Raw genomic sequence first — 18,952 nt, 5'->3', positions numbered from 1 at the left:
CCTGATTTGGTAGGCTTGGTTTTGTAAATCCAAGTTCTCAGCAAACTTTGTATTTAATTACATATGTGTTGATTGTTCATGAAACATTCATGTAAATTATGACCAATATGTCATGGCCGGTAGGACAATTTTCAGTAAATTGAAATAGCATCCGTCTTCTCCCCTAGACCATAGATAAATAAAATAAATAGTAAAGATGAGGCCAAACTAACATCTGTGCTGAGAGAAGCTCATACAGAGGGAGATGGATTAACACGTGATCCGGATGCACCTGTTAAGCAAACCTTGCTTAACTTACTCACCAGTCACAGCAGAGCCTGTGGACTGGCTTCCAGTCTATTTTCTGGGACTCTGAGCAGTGTTGGAGACTGGGAGAGATACCAAAATTTGGAAAAGAGAGTTTTGATTTTTCAAGCGGAGAGGGAAAGGACGTTCCACACACCAGGGAGCTTGAGTTTGACCTTGAGCAATATCCTGAACTAAATTATTGAAAGGATGATTTGTGAGCTTCTACAAGAGATGTCTCTGAAGGTCCACCACGCAGCCTTCCTCAGAGCTGTCAAAAGGAGAAAATGCTACCCCTGAGTCACAAACCTTTTCTTGATCAAAAATTCTTTCTGTTATGGGTTTAATTGTGTCTTCCCCAAAATTCATAGGGGAAAATCCTAACCACCAGGATCTCAGTATATGGCTGTACAGGTAAAACCTTGGATTGTGAGTAACTTGTTCTGCGAGTATTCTGCAAGACGAGCAAACATTTCTAATAAATTTTAACTTGATAAATGAGTGATGTCTTGCAACACGAGAAGTTGCCGAATGTCATGTGATCAAACTGAGCCAATGGTTCTTGAAATACGCTTTGATATATGGGTGCTTTGGATTCCAAGCATATTTCTGGAATGAGTTATGCTCCTAAAGCAAGGTTTTACTGCATTTGGAGACAGCATCTTTAAAGAGGTGATTAAGTTAAAATGAGGTCATATGGGTGGGCCCTAATCCAATATGACTGGTGTCCTTTTAGGAAGAGGAGATTAGGAGAGATACGCACAGAGGAAAGACCATGTGAGGACCCAGGGGGAAGATGGCCATCTACCAGCCAAGGAGAGAGACCTCAGAAGAAACCAACCTTGCTGATATTTTGATCTCAGACTTTTAGCCTTCAGAACTGTGGGAAAATACATTTCCATTATTCCACTCCTGTCTGTGGTACTACCTATGGCAGCCCTAGCAAGCTAATACACCTGCTAAAGCTAAGTAATGATCACACAGCAGCGATGTGAGGACAATGACCTTGAAAGTTACCACAATAAAAGCAGATTCTATGTTTCTCTGTACTTATCACATCATTCAGAACCTGGTCAGGAGAGATAAGTCATGCCAGTTATTTTAACAGAGAGAATTTCATCCAAAAAAATCATTAATTGGGGAAAAAATATTAACTAGCTATCTTCGTTTCCTGGAGCTGTCGTAAGAAAATACCACAGGCCGGATGGCTTGAGCACCATAAATGTATCGTCTCCTCGTTCCAGAGGCTAGAGGTTTGAGATTAAAGTGTCAGGAGGGTTTTTCCTCCTGAGGGCTGCAAAGGAGAATTCGTGAAGGAGAATCCTAGTTTCTGGTAGTTTTCTGGCAATCTTTGGCACTCCTTCGTGTGCTGATACATCACCCTGATCTCTGCCTGTTCACATGGTGTTCTCTCTGTGTGCATGTCTGTTTCTGTGTCCACATTCCCCCTTATTATACGGACACAGTCATATTGCATCAGGGCCCACGCTAATGATCTCCTCTTAACTTGACCATGTGTGAAGACCTGTAGAAACAAATCTAAAATGGAGTCTCTGTGTCAGGGAAAAAACGAAATCAGCCAATGCAGGTGAATTAAAGAAAATGAAACGTAACCTTACCTAACAGAAGTTGTAGGAATGTACAGTTCTTCTCAGAAATTAGTAGAGGGTGCCAGCAAATCCCCAAACACCAAGTCTATTCAGGTCATCTCTGGACTTTCTTGTTCCCCTGACTCAGCTACCCTGACCCAAACAGGGGAAAAAGCCACTTGTTATGGTTGCAAAAAAAAGCCTCTAACTTCCATTAAAAAAAAAACCCTTAATCTGTGAGCAACTTGAAACTCATCGCTCCTGGAGCCTAGAGTTTCTTGGCCTGCACATTGAAATCCTTGCAATAAACTCACCTTTCTGCTTTGTTTTAATCATTGTGCCGAGTTCGGTTTTTGACAGACCCCATTTCCAAATAAGGCCACATTCACAAGTAGTAGGGGTTAGAAACTCAACATCTTTCGAGGGGACACAACTCAGAACATAATACTAGGTAACCTAAGAAAGCAAAACACTTTCACAGAGGCAGTGACTGTAGGAAGAGCCACCACCCCTAGGGCTGGTGGAGCAAAGGAAAGGAGTTGATTATTAAAATGTAGGAGCCTAGAGAAGGGGCCCCACGGAGCTAAAAGTCAGACACCTGAGGAAGGGGCACTTGTGCTCAGCTGGTGGTGGGATCTCTGAGGAAGCTGCTTCTTCATGCCCTGGGACACAGCAAGTCTTGGGAAACTGGATTCAGCTGCTGCCACAGGAAGGCACTGCTTCTGAACGAAGTGTCACCTGGGTGATGCTCACAGGAACTCCTAGGCGAGACAAGAAGAAGCCTCCTTCTTCCTCCTGCAGCCTCTCACTGCTCCCCCTGATGGGCGGATCCCAGCAGGGAGCAGCTAGCACAGCAGAAATGTGGTCTGCAGACTTCCAGCCCCAGCATCACAAAGCAAAGATGGTTTGTGGCTGAGAAAAAATCAATCAGTACCTGGCACAATTTTTCATTTGATTGAGTCAAGATCAGCCAATGACCCTGAAACAAATGGAGAAAAGTGTCTGAGACCATGTTCTTGCAAATATTGACCCAAAGGTGTCACAAAATTCCTGGATTTGTGGTTACTGATGTGCAAATTTTTGCCTTAAATTCCTTATCTATTAAATGGGTATGATAATAATGAAGACCTTGTAGGATTGTTAAAAGGACACATAACAAGCACTTATAACAGTAGATGACACAGGCTAAGAGTTTAGGACTCATAAAATGCTACGTATTATTTTATTACTATCTCGTTTAATTAGATAATAAAAAAATTAAAACACTAACAACACATTTTAGGGACTATATCTTCCTTTATAGGGAACTCAAATAACTTAAGATTCAGGCATTTGCTCACTGCCAATAGAACATCTACAAACAAGTATGGACTTAATTTCTTCATATCAGATATCTCAAACTACTGTGAATACTTAACATTCCCTGACTGGCAATTGCTTCTAGAACATACACTTTGAGAAAGGAGAGTTTCTAATCAGGAGCAATGCGACAGAAAAAAACCCAGAATGGCAAATAGGTTTCATCATGATTGTCTACTACTGATTGACAGTGGCCACCTGGAATGCTGACCGGAGAATCTCAGGCTTCATCTGAGTTCAGAGGGAAAGAAGTTCAAAATTATTTAGCGATCTCTACTAATGGCATGAGAGGGCATAGATGGGACTCCCGTGTCCTCTATGATTTTATAAACATTGGTAGAAAGTGTGGCTTTTTGGGTCAAAAGTCAATTCAAATTCTAGTTCTCTTTGCAATGGAGATAATAATAACTCAGATGGTAATTTTGAGGATTAAATGAGAAAAAAGAAAGAAAGAAAACTCTACCATCTCTGCAAAACTCAGTCTTACTTGTTCCTTTTCCTGTATACAGTAAGACAATAATGCATGATCAACTTACAACCGTATTCAGACTTACTAAGCTTCATAATGCTCTCATTATCTGATCGGTTATGTAAAAAGTAGTCATTGTAAAACACATTTTCTTACAAACTGGCTAACACATTCCAAATTTATTTGTTCTATAGCAGGATACCTATAGTCATGTTATTTATCCTCCAAATTTAAATGAAACTGGTTTTGGTGAATGAGTGAATATGGGTGAAGTTTGGCTTCTCTACATATCTAATTACTTCAGTATCTACAGATGATACAGATTAAGGGTGATTTGTTATCTTTCCCCACCTTTCACTGAATTAGGGGACAATTTTCTTCCTTTTTTTTCTTTAAAAATTTTTTTAAATGTTTATTTATTTTTTTATATTAAATACAATTTATTGTCAAATGGGTTTCCACACAACAGCCAGTGCTCATCCCAACAGGTGCCCTCCTCAGTGTAAGGGACAATTCTCTTTTACCTTTTACTAATAGGAGGGGCAATAAAATGCAATTGTTCTTCATTGCCTGAAAAACAAAAGGAACAATTTCATGAGCAAAAATAAGTAGCTTCCATGGAGTGAGATTTCGTTAGAAGAGACTCTTGGTTTTTTTGTTTGTTTTTTTGTTGTTGTTGTTTGTGAAAAGGTCAGTGTCCATGTTTCAGTTTTACCATTAAATGAATTTCCTGAACTTCATGTAGTTTTCTGAACTATTTGCTCCAGACAGTGCATTTTTGTAAAATATTTTCTCAAAAGCCTCCCTTACAGAAATCAAAGGAACTCCATCCTTGTCAAAAAATCTGGTGAATATATAAGTAGGTGTCAAAGAGGTATGATATTTCTCAGATCTTCAATTTTCTCTTTTCGTCTACTTCGTTGTTTAAATACACAGCACCACCTGGTGGCTAAATAAAATTATTGAAATTTTATTGCATCTTAAAAATGGAAAAAAAAGTAGATTCAGCAGCAGAAAAATGCCCAATTATTTTTTTACATTAAATTGGGGCTATTCATTGTGAATTTTTATGCTACCTGGTTTTCTTATTTTAGTTCTAGATGTCTAATTATAAAAATACATACAACTAAACCATGACAAGCTTTAGCCATTGCCAAATACGCGTGTTTTCTTTTTATACCCTTGCATATTTATGAAAAGATATACCTGTATAATTTTAATGGTGCTATTTTTAAAACCAAAATTTAAAGTACTTTTGTAAATTCACCCTCGTGAGGCACTTTAATTCACTCGCTAAAATTATCTTATTGCGCTTGTCCTGAAAGCATTCTCATTTGTAAAGAACCCTAGTCACAGACACTTTAAAAATAACTTTACTCATGAAATACCATCAGAATTAATAAGAGTCATTTGGAGAAAGGCATGTAATTATTACACCGTAATTATGGTTTTAGACCCAGGATTGAGTTTCCAAAGATGCATTTGATTAAGAAAGTAATGCTGCTGCCCTCTTGTGGTTTAAAGCGCGTATTTTTCTCTAGAATTAAGATGATAGCTACCAAGAAATAATGCTTTTGCTATTTAATGACAAAACTGAGCATGAGCTACATTTGACCAAAGTAATATAATAAATAGCCCACTACCTATCATAGCTAAGGAGTGGAATGTTCTAGTTAATTCAATATCATTGTTAATTAAACTTGGCGATTAACTTCTTTTAACCTGTTCTGTGAGAATCCCCTCATGTAACTTTTAGCATTCTTCACCAGTTCCACGAAATATATTCTTGCAGATGGCACAGTCAACCCACATCCTCCAACTAAAACTAGAAACTAGTGGAATTAATTTCCTACTTTCCCAGCACTAAGTGGGGGAATACATTACCTTCAAACTACTTCAAAAAACAAATAAAAACAAAAACAAAAACACAAAATCCTTTTTCACGTTGCTACTACTGTTTTAGCCTGGGATAAGTTCAGGAGTCTTTTCCAAGGTCCAGGACATGCATTTACCTTGCCGAAACCCTCTGGCCCCTTGCAATTGTGGCACTGAATGGAAAACAAGCTTGAGTTGCACATTCCAAATGGAAGAGCCAAGCTTTCCTTGCATTGGCTCTGCTGTTCTCCTGCTAAAAATGAATGGTGCTTTTCAGATTTCTCCATACGAACAGAACTAATTCTCTGAGAGCCTGCTCTGTGTTTCTATCTCTCACCTCGCGAGTGTTATTATGGATTAAAGGCAAACAAGAAGGAAACAAAGGGACGATTCTGTCTTGGCCTTAAACCCCAGGCACAGTAGAGTTTATCTTTATTTTCCAACTCTGTCTGAAATTTCCTCCAACCACTCCTTCTCTATAATATCCTACAATGCTATCCTATTGAGAAAATAGGAATTCGTTATTATTGAAGAGGGAAGATAAAGCAATCAGGTTTACATTGCCTTTATTTGTTCAGTTCCAGAGGAAACAAGCGGTCAATAGCAAAAAGGAGAGATTGGTTTTGGGCACCACTACTCCCATGGACCGTTCCGGTGCCTCTTGTGGCTTTAATGTGCTGCTGTCCCCTTGAGGGCCAGAGCCTTTTAACATAGGGCTTCACCCAAGTTTTATTTAAGGAAGGGACATTTCCTTTCTTTCTTTCTTACTCTTTTCTTAAGAAACCTCTAGATTGATCCAGAAGGCCATTAGCAGAAGATTGAGGGCGGGGAGAGAAGGGCAGTGCCACTCAACATGCTCAGGGCTGTTCTCACAAGATCATCATTGCCATTTCCGATATATTTAACTGGAAAACAGAATCTGCAGGGGTTGGCCAGCCTAGAAGAAGACCTGAACTTGGCAGGTCTCAACCATGCACTGGAGAAGTTTCCACCTGATCGTCTGTTCTTCGCTGCCCGATCAGCTGAAGACACTCATCTGGATCTGCAGATGAATCCTGTTCTGTCCTGTTCTCGGACACGAGAGACGGGATACGGCAAAGGAGAAGCAGACAACACTGAGCTGCTCACAATGTGGGTACATTCCTGTCAGACAGCACCTTCCTGCGCATTCACAGCCCTGCCACAGGCCCTGACTGTCGGGAGCCCTGGGTGTCCCAGAACTCACTTCATCCTGTCCACCAATTTCCCCAGAAGGGACTCTTCTTTTTTTTTTCAACGTTTATTTATTTTGGGGACAGAGAGAGACAGAGCATGAACGGGGGAGGGGCAGAGAGAGAGGGAGACACAGCATCGGAAACAGGCTCCAGGCTCTGAGCCATCAGCCCAGAGCCTGACGCGGGGCTCCAACTCCCGGACCGCGAGATCGTGAGCTGGCTGAATTCGGACACTTAACCAACTGCGCCACCCAGGCACCCCTGGAAGGGACTCTTCTAAACCTCCAGTGAGACGAAGCAAGAGAGGGACACTCTGCTCAGTATATCTTCTCCCGGGAATCTTCATTATGATGCCAACATTGCCCTTGCCTCACACAGCTAGGTTTGCTGATGCTACTCGGTTTGGAGAGGGAAGGTTGCATTGAAAGAAGAACTCACGGGGCAGCTCTAAGATCCTGGTAAAAATCGACTTTGGAAACCTGTGGGAGAACATGAGTTTTTAATTTTATAATTTTCCTTTAAGTTTATATGTGCATTTTGCACGTTTTCCTGTATGCATGTGACATAGGTAAGTAATCTTAAAAGTTATGTAAGAGAAACCATTAGTTAACATTGTGCTGAGTGAAATAAATCAGATTCGGAAGAGGGCATACTTTCTACACAAAATTCTTAAACAAGCAAAACTAGAGCCGTGGGATAGTAACTGGAAGGAAGTGCATGCCCAGGGGCTTTTGGGAAGCACACAGAATGCTGACATTCTGTTTCTTGATCTGTATGCTGATTCAATGGGTATGTTCGCTTTGTGACAATGGACCAAACTGAGTATTTCCCAAATCCATGGAAAAGGATTAATTGACCCTAATGTGGAAACAACTTACTCTCTTATTATCCCATCCACCTTGAATGAAGCGCCCAAAGCCCAGAGGCAAGAGGCAGTAGCTCATTTAGTGCAGGTTTCGTGAACAAACACAAAACCAGGGTCACTTATCTCTCATTTGCTTCATGGTCCAGTCTGTTTATCAGACCGGAGACACTCAGAGCCCGGGACGCCTCACTGGATGTGACAGGAGGTGATAGGGGCCATCATGCTCCTACTACGCTTGCTACTACTGGGCTGTGCCTGAGGGATGCATTGAGGGATGGCGAGGAGATGAATCAACGCTGAGCATCTTCTGATCAAGCAAATGTACACAGGAGTTCACCTCCTCTGGCCACGCCGCAGCCTCGTACAATGCTTTCTTCTCACTCTGTCTTGCTTGCCCTCGTACTAATACACCAACTGAGCTCAGTCACATGGGGATTTATCCTTTATTGGTTCGGGCAGCCATCTTTCTTAGAAAAGCCAATGTTCAGAAAACTAAAATGTGGCACTTTTTCCAGTTATATTGGAAACATCAAACAAATTTTGCATTTTTAGAAAAGTCCCTCTTTCCTGCATCCCCCAAAGCAAGAACATCAAAACTTTTTAATAAAAGTCTGTCTATATACAGTCTCGTTGTTGATACAAGTGTATCAAAATAGCACAATACACTAAAAGCTGATCAATATCATTTTTTCCCCATAAGTATGTTAAAATTAATTTCCACTCACTACCTCTTACCAGCTTTTAAACGTATTTTGTTGTTGCACAGTGAGAAGAGAAGGACACTGGAACATGTAGGCCTGGTCCAGCAGGCAAAATCCTTTCTGGGGTCTTTCTGTTCTTACACCTTGGAATGAGCAGCAATGTGAATGCCTCCGAGAGAACAGAAGAGAGCTGGCCAAGAGCCATCTTGGGAAGGAGTCCTCCATGGGGAATGGTTTCCTGCCAGGAACAAATCCACATTAGCTCAAAGAAACTAGAGATGAAGTGTCAGATGTAGCCACTGAGGGGAGCAGCCATCACTGATTATCTGGAGTTTGCATCTAACCATGCCAGAAAATGAGTTCGAGCTCCCCAGCAAGGAAGAATTGGCGCAAAGGCAGGCGAGGAATGGGTGAGAAACAGGAAGTAGTATTTGGATGTCATTTGCTATACCCAGGTAGTATTAAAGCCACAGAGCTACATACATGTCAGATTAGTGCTTTGCTGATTCTTACCTCTCGTCCCTCTCCCAGCTCCCACTCTGAAGATGTCAAAGGCTGCATAGTGATAATGGGGGTGAGGGGGTGAGAAGTGTTAAATCACATGAAAGATTGAAGTTTAATATTAGATCAGACTAGACTTTTTTCTTTTAATTTTGAAAGAATTTTAGACTTACAGAAAAGTTGCAAAACTAGCACAGAGTTCCCGTATAATTTTCACCCGGTTTCCCCTCAGGTTAGCATTTTTGATAACCGTAGTACAATTATACAAAGAAATTTATGTTGGTAGAATAGTATTACCTGAACTACGGAACGCACTTGGATTTCACCAGCTCTTCCACGGATATCCTTTTAATGTTCCAGGATCTAGTCTGTAGTGCATTTAGTTTTTCTGTGTCCCCAGTCTCCTCCAATCTGTAAGTGTTCTGTGGCTCCTTGTCTTTTATGACCTTGAAAGAGTCCTGGTCAGTTACTTTGTAGATTATCTCTGTTTGAGTTTCTTGATGTGTCCTCTCATGACTGGATGAAGGTCATGTATTTTAGCAAGAATACCACAGAACTGATGTATCCTTCTCAGCACAGAACATCAAGGGATACATGATACTAATAAGATACATTGCATGTATCTATTGCTAACAGTGCTACCTTGGCTCAGGTGATGTCAGCAGTTTCCCCCCTATAACGTTACTGTTTTCCCCTTTCTAACTAATAAAGATCTTGGGGGAGACTCTTTGAGGCAATGAAAATAAGCAGTTTCTCCTCAAACTTTTGCCTATTAATTTTAGCAAGTAATTGTTTCTGTGGTGTACTAATGATAATTTTCTATTTCCCTCATTCTTCTACATTTATCAGTTGAAATTATTTTGAAAGGAAGAGCTGTTCTTTCCCTCGCATTTATTTATTTATTCAATTATTTAGATTTATCAGTATGAACTCATGGATATTTACTTAAGTCTATGGGTTATAATACATTATTATTATTTTACTGCTCAAAAATCTCAGCTTTGGCTGTCGGAAGCTCTTTCGTGTTGATTCCTATGCCCTTTAGACATGTCCCCATCCTTTTTGGAGCATTTATTTTTGGCACCAAAAGATAATCCAGGCTGATCTTGTGTTTTCCCTGCCGGAAGCCAGGAACCAACCGCTTCTCCAAGGAGGCTTTTCTTGTACCAGGATCCAAGCTAGGATTATATATTTCATTGAATTTTCATGTCTAAACCTAGTTTGGTTCCTTGGTTCCTTCCCCCCCCCCCCGCCCCATTGGAGATAGATATGCACACACACACACACACACACACACACACACACACACATATCTACATATATATATAGATATACATGTATGTGTGTATATAATGGTTGCATATATATATATATATATACACACATACATACGCAAACACATGCCTATAGACATCTGTATTTCTTTATCCATATGAAACCTACACACACATACATAACAAAAACATGAGTCCATATTGATACTAATGATTCCAATCAAACGCCTCTTGGCTTATTCTAGCTTTCCCACCCCTACCCCTGTACTATTTATGATTTCTTTATCTAACCTTGAAAAACCTGGCTTTCATTATCTGTAATACATTTGTTTATTTTTCTAATCTGGTATAAAAATAGCTTCAGAATTGGTAAGCTACAGATCTGTGAGAGACAAATGTCCTAACCAGAATAAAATATTTGTGTGTTTCTTTTTTTGTCTTTTGCCTTACATTAGCCACTCAAAATACTGTTTCCATTTTATGTGGTAATGTTATTCATGCAGAATATGATTAGGTTCATTCATTATAGGTTCTGTGAGTTTCCCACACATTGTTGATTTTTAAAAATTTATATGCAGTAAAATTTGCTGGTGGACAGCCTATGGGATGTGACATATGCAGACTTGTGTATTTCCCATAAAGTTATGATATAAAACAATTCTATTATCCTAAAAATTTCCTCCTGTTTCTCTTTGTAGTCAGACAATCCCTTGTTATCCCTGTTAACCATTGGTTTGTTTTTCTTTCCAACTGTTTTACCTTTTCTGGAATGGCATATAAATCATATCATATAACATGTAGCCCTTTGGTTCTGGTTACTTATGCTTATCAAAATGCAATTAAAACTTATACATGTTTGTTTTTTATGGATGTGCCAGTTTGTTTATACATTCACCGATTGAATAACATCCGGTTGTTTCTAAATTTGGGCAAGTGTGAATAACCCTCTATCAACACTCACATACAGACTTTTGTGTAAGATTTTCACTACACATTTGTGAATATCCAGAAGGAGAGTGATTGGGTCATTTCATAAGTGTACATTTAAACTCATAGCAAAATTAAAATTAAATTAAATTTAATTAAAATTAAAATTAAAAAACCCGTTACGGTGTATGCCACAATATCTATACCATTTTGAACTCCTACTAGCAATGTGGTAACTTCTCGTCACTCTGCACCTTGCCAGCATTTGGCATTTAATGTTTTAGCCATTCTAAAGATGTACAGTAGAGGGGCACCTGGGTGGTTCAGTTGCTTAAGTGTCAGAATTCGTGAGTTCGAGCCCCACATCAGGCTCTGTGCTGACAGCTCAGAGCCTGGAGCCTGCTTCGATTGTGTCTCCCTCTTTCTCTGCCCCTCCCCTCTCCCACTGTCTCTCTCTCTCTCTCTCTCTTTCTCAAAAATAAATAAACACTAAAAAATCAAATTAAAAGGCAGCGGTATCTTTTTGTGGTTTTAACTTGTATTTTCCTAACAACTAATGGTGTTGAGTATCTTCTCATACAACTATTTGCTTTCTGGTTTTGTCCTTTGATGAAGTGTGTATTCAGTTCTTTTGACCATTTTAAAATTGGATTGTTTTCTTCTTACTGAGTTTTAGGAGACTTCAATATTTTTAAATAAAAACTCAGTCAGAAATACAATTTACAAATACTCTTCCAGTCTGCAACTTGTCTTTGTCTTTTCATTCTCTCAGAAGTGAATTTCGTAGAACAAGCATTTTTTATATTGATAAACTCCAATTTATTATTTGTTTTCTTTTATGGACCATGCTCTTGGTGTCATATCAAAAAACTCTGCCTAACCAAAGTAATAAAGATTTTCTCCTTCATTGTGTTCTAGAAGTTTCACAGTTTTAAGTTTTATATTTAGATCTATAACCCATTTTGAGTTGAATTTTATATATGTTGCAAGGCATGGATGCAAGGGTTTTTTTTGTCTGGTTTTACTTTTTGCACATGGGTGTCTGTTCAGCACCATTTGTTAAAAGACTACCCTTTCTCTATTTATTGCCCTTGGACAAGTGTTAAAAATCAGTTGTTTCTATTTGTGTGTGTCTCTTTTTAGGCCTTCTGTCCTATTGTATCAATTAATGTATCTATACTTTCACCAATATCATGGTGCCTTTTTTTGAGTTTATTTATTTATTTTGAGGGGGTGGGCAGAGAGAGAGGGAGATTGAATCCCAAGCAGGCCCCATGCTATTAGCCTGATGTGGGCTTGAACCCACAAACCATGAGATCATGACCTGAGGGCAACCAAGAGTTGGATGCTCAACGGACGAAGCAACCCAGGTGCCCCCCACCAATACCATGCTGTCTTGATGGCAGTAGCTTTATAGTAATGCTCAACTGTATTAGTCACTAGGGAAATGTAAAGGAAGATCATAATGAGATACCACTATATACTCACCCATGTGTCTAAAATTGAAAAAAACTGAACACCAAGTGTGGCAATCATGCGGAGTAACCAGAACACTCATACGCTGTTGTTGATTACGTTCAGTCACTTTGCAGAATAATCTGGCAGTGTTTTATAAAATTAACACTCCCTCCCTGCCCCAGTAATTCCAGTTCTAGACATTTACCTTATAGAAATGAGAACACACATCCACAAAAAGACTGGCACAAGAATACCTGTTGCATTTTTCCCTACAGCCCTGAGCTAAAAACTGCCCAAGTTTCTTCAACAGGTAAATGGATAAACAAACTGTATGTAATCACATGCTCAGTAGTGAAAAGTAATGAAACAGTTCTGTTACACACTGAGTAAAACCAACCTTATCCAAGACCATCCATTGCATGATTACACTTATATGATTTATAGAACAAGCGATAATAACTTATGGTACAAAAAAAAAAATTGGACCCGTAGTTGCCTGTATGTAGGATGGTGGAAAGACTGACTGGAAAGGGTCATAAAGGAAATTTCTACAGTAATGATAACGTTCTGCATCACGATAGGGGTTTGAGATGTACAGGTGTAAGCTTCTATCAATACCTACTGCATCGTGCACCTAAATTTTGTGCATTCCACTGTATGTCAATTTTACTTGGAAATTTTAAAAAAAGATCAACACTTACTGTTCCTTTAGAAAGATGTCTGAAGGTAGGTAGTTCCAGACTCCTATGGGTCAACGTTATCATTAAAGACCCAGGCTCTTTCCTGTCTTCTACTTTGCCACCAACCCAATGTTGGCTTTTTGTCTTCATGCTTGGTACCTTATGACCAACATGGCTCTCTAACATTGCATTGGATGGCTCAGTGATCAAGTCTGTGAGCTACAGAGTCATACTGAGTTTGGATTCTGGTCTTTGTACCTATCGGTTTTGTGATCTTGGCATTTTTTTTTAAACTTCTCTACGCCTCAGATTCCTACCTCTAAAGTGGAGATAATCATATCTGCTCCATGGGGTTGCTGTGAAGGTTAATCAAGATAATACATGTGAAGTGCTCAGCATAGAGGTCAGGGTATAGTAAAAACATTTTGGTATCAACATACATAGTTGAAATCATATCACATTCGACTCTTGAACAACACTGGGGTCAGGGGTGCTAACCCCCTATGCAGTCAAAAATCCAAACTCCCCCAAAACTTAATTACTAACAGCTTACAATTGACCAGAAGCCTTACTAATAACATAATTCATTAACATATATTTTGTGTGTCGTATGTATTATATACTGTATTCTTACAATAAAGCTAGAGAAGTTATTTAAAAATCATAAATCAAAGAAGAAAATATGTTTGCAGTAAAAAAAAAAATCCACGCATAAGTGGGCCTGCACAGCTCAAACCCCTGTGTTGAAGGGTCAGCTGTATATTAATATTGCAGGGAGCTTTTAAGTTCTCATGGTATTTATAGTTTCACTTAGCTGGCATTCTCATTTTTAGAAAGCTAATACTGCAATGTAAAGTAATGTAACCTATTTATACTCTCTTTGAGGTAATTTTTGTTTAACAAATTCACCTGGGACAATTTTTCCCACCAAAGGAAATGTAATGTGCAAGCTGATTTTATTGTAACGTTTATTTGCTTCTCAGACTCTTAAACAAGAATATTCTATTCCCCTGTAGTTTTGTAGGAATGCCTACCGGTATAGTTCTCCTGCATGAGGGATGGTTCGGAGTCTTCCAGCTTGGTTTGGAGGAAATGAGGGTGAGGCATATAAATACACTCTTCATTGTCCCCCCAACTGAGGTCACCTCCGCCAAGGTGCCATGTTTACTTTTTGTAAAAGCAGCCTGTTCTTTCAATTGACTTAGAGATTTAGAAAAACTCAAAGATCTCAGGAAAGTACCTTTGTTAGTTGAGTCACGATCAAGTTCCGAAGCCCAGCAGTGGGGCCGAGCTTGGGAAGAAGGTGACTAATGCATCAAGATCCCCGAGTGCATCACCTCACCCCAAGTATACCTACTAGGTCTTAAGAGATTGTTGAAATACTGGGAATTCTTCTGGGATAATGTTATGGATTGTTGGAAAGTTTAACAACAGGCATACATTAGTTTAACAATGAGAAAACAAATATATTTTCATTTTTGAAAAAAAAATCCTTAAAAGCCATTTGTGAGCTTATCCATTGTTCTAAGTATTTCTCTTTTTTTTAAATTTATTTACTTATTTTGAAAGAGAGAGAGAGAGAGAGAGAGAGAGAGAGAGAGAGGAAGCACAAGTAGGGCTGGGGTAGAGAGAAAGCCCGAGAGAGAATCCCAAGCAGGCTCCACACTGACAGCCCAGAGCCATACACGGGGCCCGAACCCATGAAGAGTGAGATCATGACCTGAGTGAAGTTGGATGCTCAACCAAGTGAGCCACTTAGGTGCCCTTAAGTATTTCAAAATTTATCTTTCATGCTCTCCCTTTTCCCTATTATTTATTAAACTGACCATTTGGGTGTTAATCCCTTTAATCTCCATCTATAAAACCTTCATCTATGAAATCTCTAAAATGAAGTCAATGAAGTCGCCGTGAAGGTGAAGTATTTCAAGGGTGTTTAGTAACTTGTAGTCATTTTCCACCACATATTTACCAAAGGCCTACTGTGTGCACACTCTGACATAAAAGTGACATTTTATGTCTGACAGGAGAAGTAACACGAGATCCTTTTAATAGTCTACTGAGAAAGATGAAACGATATTTGACGTATTTTCTTGCACTGACTGAAGAATGTATTATTTGTGGACAGAACTTAGAACACACAGCCTAGGATGCTTACATAGCTTATTCGCTGCTCCCAAACACATTTTATTGCTCCTTTTTATAGGGAAAACAGTCCTGAGGAGTCTTCGTTTGATGTTACCGGTTGCACTTTGCATTTCCAAGGAGCCTATGGGCTGGAGGAGCCAGGGAGAAAAGTCTGGGGTTTCCAGGGTTGGCAACATAAAGAGTACCGATGCACACCAGCTAAGGTACAGCAGCCGCACTGGGGGGCATTGGTTCTTCTGTTTGTGTCCATATTGACCGAGGTAATAGCCCTTCTGATCACATTATTCCCTCTAGAGTGTGAAATCACAGGGCCTTTAAACCTGGCCTCAGAAGTCAGTGATCCTGTCAGCTGTTATGCTCCACTAGCCTGTAAGAGGGAGCTGCTGAGAGCCTTGTGGATCTTGCATTCGCCGGGGAGGAGGGGCGGGGGGGGGGGGGATTGTCTTCCCTGTACCCTTTCCCATTGTTCCCAAAGCCTGTGTGAATGTGTGAAGGAAAGTCATTCAAGAGATCTTGATTGTTTTGCTGGCTGTTTCCAAGGTGCAGAGTGAAGCAAGGCATGCTGTAGGAAAGGAACACCATTTTGTTTTTGGAGACCTCAGCAACCCGCGAGTATAAACAGGTTCCCATTTTTTGGCTCTTTCCTCTACTTGCTTATGCAGGACCTCAAACTCCTGAGCATCTCCCTTTGCTCCCAAATGAGGGCCTCTCACATGACACTTTTGATCAGCTCCTCTGCCAAGACCGCTACCTCTGCTCTAGTTGCAGCTGACATCGTTGCTTCTTCCGGGCCTTGCCATGCAATCCTGGGCTCAGTTGCTGTTTGAGCTGGTACTGCACCTTCTGGTGGCACTGGGCCCCTTTTTCTAGGTACCAGGTGGACAGTGCCTCTGTCATTTGCTAATGGCAGTCACCAAAGTCTCCTAGTCGGTCCATCGCTGATGCACTGAGCCCTCCAAAGGCAAAACCGAAGGACCGGTGTCTGAAAGGAGAAGGGTTCCTTCCCTCTTACAAAGAAGCCTTCGGGGACCCTGTCCCACGAGTTTTCCAGACATTCTCTGGCATGTCTTAATTCCAGATTAGCTCAAGGCTAAACCTTCTGCTCCAAAACTCTACTTTTAAACTGGTAGAGATTACCTGAGATATACTTTATTATACACTAAAGGAGTCTGCTTTTGTAGAAAGATTCGTTTATGAGGTGGAATCGAAATGGCAAGTCAGGGGATAGAAGATTGTTGAGTGGGGAAAAAAAAAAACAGTGAAAGGAAGCAGCTGTTTCCCCTCACTTAGAAAATGATGGATTCGTGTGGTGATGTCTCCTTTGCTCCATCAGTGACTCACCCCTGCCCGGTATGGGATCCAGAAAGGTCCATGAGAGCATGCTGCCTGGCTTCCACACTAAGTTAGGTACTTACTTGATAACTCAGTGATTCTTTCTCATGCCATCGCTCCAGGGCTGAGATCAAAGAGTAAACCTCCCTCCATGATACCAGCTCTACAAGGGTTCAGCGCAGTGAAGTTGCTTTTAAATTCCTTGCTGCTCCCATTGTCACACACAAATCCTCCCCAGGGACCAGGTGTGGGGCAAGCTGACCTATGCTATCCCTTGAGCTAGTCTCCAAAGCAGGCATGCTGAGGTCACCCTTCACCCCTGCTTCCCACACAATCACGCAGAGCTCTCAGAGAGAGTAAAAGGAACAGCTATAGTTAGATTTTTCATTTAAAATTGGGCACTGCCTGAAGTCATTCCCATTCCTTCCAACGACTGTTGCCATTATATTAAAAAGAGTAAATTTGCTGCTGCATTACTTACTGCCCAGAAAATCCAGCTGAAACCTGCCATTGCCAAATCTGCAGTTTCAATGCAAGGCCAGAGCCTTTAAATAGCTCCTGCTAGTGAGGATTTTCTGCTCTCTAGAAAAAAAAAATTTGATAAAGCCTCAGTTGGAAGGATTGGACATGGACCATTAGAAACAGAAAATGGTTGTCCCTGTCTCTCTCAAATTCTGACTGCCCCATTTGCCTAAGTTTTAAAGGTAAAGGCACCTCAGAATGGTAGTGCTTGGCATCTTTGATCAGAGTGAGGAAATTTCCCTTTTCCTACATTTTGCCAAAGTCCCTCAAATCTTTCGTTAGAGGCCCATTCTCCAAATCTGAAATGTTCATGTTTACAGGCTTACCAGTATAGAAATATTTCTTCTAAAAAAAAATACAGTGGAAAGAGAGCATAAAAGAATGAAAGTTCTTTCTCAGAAAGTCTTCAGATTAGGTCCTGGCCTCCTTCTCAAGAGATTTAATTTGATTCCATTTACTTATTTCATAGCACAGCAAACAAGAAAGTGGGAAGATACAAAAGTGGGTTTAAAAAAAATTTTTTTTTTTGTTTGTCTTCTGGTCACACGTTATCTTGGACCTAAGCTGTTCCAGAAGATTGAACATGTGATGCACAGGGTTGCAGAGAAAATAATTGATAAGACAATACCTTATTTTAATAAATGTGCAATTTTGTGGAAGGAAGTTTAAAATTCTGTGTTTTCTCGCTCCTTAAAATATGTTCAGAGAATCAAGTCTGAAAACTTGATTGTCTAGTATGCTCAGAATTGGGGGGGCTTGGGAAACCACATCGTAACTCACTGCTCTATTGGCAGGAAGACCCCAAATATCTAGGAATCAGATTACAAAGATGCTCCCGCCAACTGACATAGGCTATGACATCTATAGGGAACTCTGAAAATGTCCAGAGAATTTCTAGCCTTTCTGAGGTCCTTCCACCTAGAGGTTTTGTTCAATATCTGGAGGCCATACAGACACATTTTACCCCTTTCCACAAGACACTATTTGACGATCACATTTGTTTCTCCCTGAGAATATTGTAACAATATGGGCAAATACTGTATAGCTCAGTCAGTCATATATCATGGTTTCTGTGTCCCTTTTCTCTGCTGTGTATCCCTTCCCTGCCTTTAGTTATGCTTTGCCTGGTTTGTTTCTTAGAGGCCTGCCCTTGTGCTGCTGGAGACCCTTGTGGGCTGGGAACCCAGTATGTCTGGGAATGTACTGCCTGAGCTCAGGGACTTTGGCCAACAACTCAAAGATACGGGGAAGTTTGAATCCCAGTTTCCGTCTCTCAGTTTTGGGCAACTGTAAGGTCTCTCTTTCACTCAAGAGCATCCCTGTAGAATCGGGGTGAAGTAGGACTTAAATTAACCTCTGCTTGGTTTCTTGTCCTTCTCTGTCCTGCTACCAGGCAGTCTCCCTCATCAATATTCCTCAGAGCACTTCCTTAATAAACCATTTCACGTAAGTCCTCGCTTCAAAATCTACTTCTTGGTAACTTAAGACAGTGTGTCTTCCCTGTAATAAAGAGCAATCAAAACAAACATTACGTTATGAGTGGTCTAATCAGTAAACAGTAAAACAGAGCTAACTGTCAGTGTATTCCAGGCGCTGTGTTTCCACTGCTGCAGCCTATGTTTGCATTCTCCATTTAGACAACCGTATCACATCACCGATTGCTGCCACTGACAATCAGCTCCCTAAGATGCTTTTCTGTACGAGCTGCTAAAAAACTGAATCTCTTCAGTGGGTCTGCAGTAGTGGAGAATTTAGT

The 18,952-nt window shown here is 40.3% G+C and overlaps 1 long non-coding RNA gene across 1 annotated transcript; it reads right to left on the bottom strand.

The window, feature by feature from the left end:
• Positions 1-5,059: 5,059 nt before the first annotated feature.
• On the bottom strand, positions 5,060-10,061 carry LOC109496160. Its single transcript, XR_002152037.3, has 4 exons — positions 9,156-10,061; positions 8,871-8,912; positions 8,392-8,595; positions 5,060-7,270 (listed from the first exon to the last, which is right to left on the bottom strand). It is a non-coding gene; the product is annotated as an uncharacterized LOC109496160 (long non-coding RNA).
• Positions 10,062-18,952: the final 8,891 nt, after the last annotated feature.

This window comes from Felis catus, chromosome F2 (assembly GCF_018350175.1).
Source record: "Felis catus isolate Fca126 chromosome F2, F.catus_Fca126_mat1.0, whole genome shotgun sequence".
In the NCBI taxonomy this organism is placed as follows: Eukaryota; Metazoa; Chordata; class Mammalia; order Carnivora; family Felidae; genus Felis; species Felis catus.
This window is presented reverse-complemented; position numbering and strand designations above follow the sequence as displayed.